Source organism: Aotus nancymaae, unplaced genomic scaffold, assembly GCF_030222135.1.
Source record: "Aotus nancymaae isolate 86718 unplaced genomic scaffold, 86718_ANA_hifiasm-v0.15.2.pri h1tg000004l, whole genome shotgun sequence".
In the NCBI taxonomy this organism is placed as follows: Eukaryota; Metazoa; Chordata; class Mammalia; order Primates; family Aotidae; genus Aotus; species Aotus nancymaae.
The window spans coordinates 65,611,908-65,615,357 of NW_026988415.1; the positions used below are offsets into that span (position 1 = coordinate 65,611,908).

At 45.7% G+C, this 3,450-nt stretch overlaps 1 pseudogene; it reads left to right on the top strand.

The window, feature by feature from the left end:
• Positions 1–1,421: 1,421 nt before the first annotated feature.
• Positions 1,422–3,450, top strand: LOC105719592 (nucleolar and coiled-body phosphoprotein 1-like; annotated as a pseudogene).

Consider the following 3,450-nt stretch of genomic DNA (forward strand, 5'->3'; position numbering starts at 1 on the left):
ACCGGTACCAGCCACTGCTAAAACACACCAAATTGTAAAGACCATCAATGCTATGAAGAAACTGCATCAACTAACGGGCAAAATAACCAGCTAGCATCATAATGAGAGGATCAAATTCACATATAACAATATTATCCTTAAGTGTAAATGAGCTAAATGCCCCAATTAAAAGACACAGACTGGCAAACTAGATAAAGAGTCAAGACCCATTGGTATGCTGTATTCAGGAGACCTATCTCACATGCAAAGACACATATAGGCTCAAAATAAAGGGATGGAGGAAGATTTACCAAGCAAATGAAAAGCAAAAAAAGAGCCAGGGTTGCAAAGCTAGTCTCTGACAAAACAGACTTTAAACTAACAAAGATCAAAAGAGACAAAGAAAGGCATTACATAACATTAAAATGATCAATGCAATGAGAGGCGCTAACTATTCTAAATATATATGCACCCAATACAGGAGCACCTCAATTCACAAAAAAAGTTCTTAAAAAGCTACACTTAGACTCCCACACAATAATAGTGGGAGAATTTAACACCCCACTGTCAATATTAGACAGATCAACAAGACAGAAAATTAATAAGGATATCCGGGAATTGAACTCAGCTCTGGATCAAGCAAACCTAACAGACCTCTGCAGAACTCTCCATCCCAAATCAACAGAATATACATTCTTCTCAGCACCACATTGCACTTACTCTAAAATTGACCACCTATCTCGCACTAAGACAAATGCAAATGCATTTGTCCTCAGCAAATGCAAAAGAATGAAAATCATGACAGTCAAAATAGAACTCAGGATTAAAAAACTCATTCAAAACCACATAACTACATGGAAACTGAACAACCTGCTCCTGACTGACTACTGAGTAAATAATGAAATGAAGGCAGAAATAAAGATGTTCTTTGAAACCAATGAGAATAAAGACACAAAGTACCAGAATGTCTGGGACACATTTAAAGCAGTGTGTAGAGGGAAATTTATAGCACTAAATGCCCACAAGAGAAAGCAGGAAAGATCTAAAATTGACATCCTAACATCACAATTAAAGGAAGTAGAGAAGCAAGAGCAAAGAAATTCAAAAGGCAGCAGAAGACAGAGCAGAACTGAAGGAGATAGAGACACAAAAAACCCTTCAAAAAATCAATGAATCCAGGAGCTGGTTTTTTTAAAGGATCAACAAAATAGATAGACTGCTAGCCAGACTAATAAAGAAGAAAAGAGAGAGGAATCAAATAGATGCAATAAAAAGTGATAAAGGGGATATCACCACTAATCTCACAGAAAAACAAACTACCATCAGAGAATACTACAAACACCTCTATGCAAATAAACCAGAAAAGCTAAAAGAAATGGATAAATTCGGGGTTCCTGAGTCATACTGCGTCGACAATGGTAGTGACGTGTATTGCCCGGAGGATGGCGGATGCCAGCTTGTGCCGCATGGTTCCCAGCGACCTGTATCCCCTCGTCCTCAGCTTCCTGCGCGATAACCAACTCTCGGAGGTGGCCAATAAGTTCACCAAAGTGACAGGAGCTACACAGCAGGATGCCAATGCCTCTTCCCTCTTAGACATCTATAGCTTCTGGCTCAAGTCTGCCAAGGCCCCAAAGTGAAAGTTACAGGCAAATGGACCAGTGACTAAGAAAGCTAAGAAGGCCTCATCCAGCGACAGTAGTGAGGACAGCAGTGAGGAGAAGTTCAAGGGCCTCCAGCAAAGAAGCCTGCTGTATCTGCCAAGCGAGTTGGTCTGCCTCCTGGGAAGGCTGCAGCCAAAGTGTCAGAGAGCAGCAGCAGTGAAGAATCCAGTGATGATGATGATGAGGAGGACCAAAAGAAACAGCCTGTCCAGAAGGGAGTTAAGCCCCAAGCCAAGGCAGCCAAAGTTTCTCCTAAGAAGGCCAAGAGCTCGGATTCTGATTCTGATTCTGACTCAAGCTCTGAGGATGAGCCACCAAAGAACCAGAAGCTAAAGATAACACCTGTGGCAGCTAAACCTCAGGCTAAAGCCCCACCTAAACCAGCTTGAGCAGCATCTAAAGTAGTCAATGGTAAATCAGCCAGTAGCAGCAGCAGCAGCAGTAATGACTCAGAGGAGGAGAAGGCAGCGGCCACCCCCAAGAAGACTGTACCTGAAAAGCAAGTTGTGGCCAAGGCCCCAGTGAAAGCAGCTGCCACCCCTACCCAGAAGAGTTCCAGCAGTGAGAATTCTTCCAGTGAGGAGGAAGAACAGCAGAAAAAAACCATGAAAAGTAAACCAAGTCCATACAGTTCAGTACCCCCAACTTCTGCTCCCCCACCAAAAAAGACCCTGGGAACCCAGCCTCCCAAGAAGGCTGTGGAGAAGCAGCAGCCTGTGGGAAGCAGTGAAGACAGCAGCGATGAATCTGATTCAAGTTCCGAAGAAGAGAAGAAACCCCCAGCTAAGGCAGTCGTCTCTAAAGCAACAACTAAACCACCTCCAGCAAAGAAAGCAGCAGAGAGCTCTGAGGATGATGAAGATTCTTCCAAGCCAGCTGGTACCACCAAGAATTCCTCAAATAAGCCAGCTGGCACCACCAAGTCACCCGCAGTGAAGCCAGCTGCAGCCCCTAAGCAATCTTTGGGTGGTGGCCAGAAGCCTCTCATGCGAAAGGCTGACAGCAGCTCCAGTGAGGAAGACAAGACAAAGACAGTGGCCACCACTAAGCCCAAGGTGACTGCCAAAGCAGCTCCACCTCTGCCTGCCAAGCAGGCTCCTCAGGGTAGTAGGGACAGCAGCTCTGATTCAGACAGCTCCAGCAGTGAGGAGGAGGAAGAAGAGAAGACATCCAAGACTGCAGTTAAGAAGAAGCCACAGGAGGTAGCAGGAGGTGCAACCCCTTCCAAGCCAGCCTCTGCAAAGAAAGGAAAGGATGAGAGCAGCAGTAGTTCTTCCTTGATGACTCCAGTGAGGAGGAAGAAGAGAAGCCCAAGGGCAAAGGCACTCCAAGACCACAAGCCCTCAAGGCCAACGGCACCTCTGCACTGACTGCCCAGAATGGAAAAGCAGCTAAGAACAGCGAGGAGGAAGAAAAGAAAAAGGCAGCAGTGGCAGTTTCCAAACCAGGTTCATTAAAGAAGCGGAAGCAGAATGAGGCTGCCAATGAGGCAGAGACTCCTCAGGCTAAAAAGATAAAGCTTCAGACCCCTAACACATTTCCAAAAAGGAAGAAAGGAGAAAAAAGGGCATCATCCCCATTCCGAAGGGTCAGGGAGGAGGAAATTGAGGTGGATTCACAAGTGGCAGACAACTTCTTTGATGCCAAGCGAGGTGCAGCTGGAGACGGGGGAGAGCAAGCCAATTAGGTTTTGAAGTTCACCAAAGGCAAGTCCTTCCGGCATGAGAAAACCAAGAAGAAGTGGGGCAGCTACCGGGGAGGTTCCATCTCTGTTCAGGTCAATTACGTGAAGTTTGACAGTGAGTGA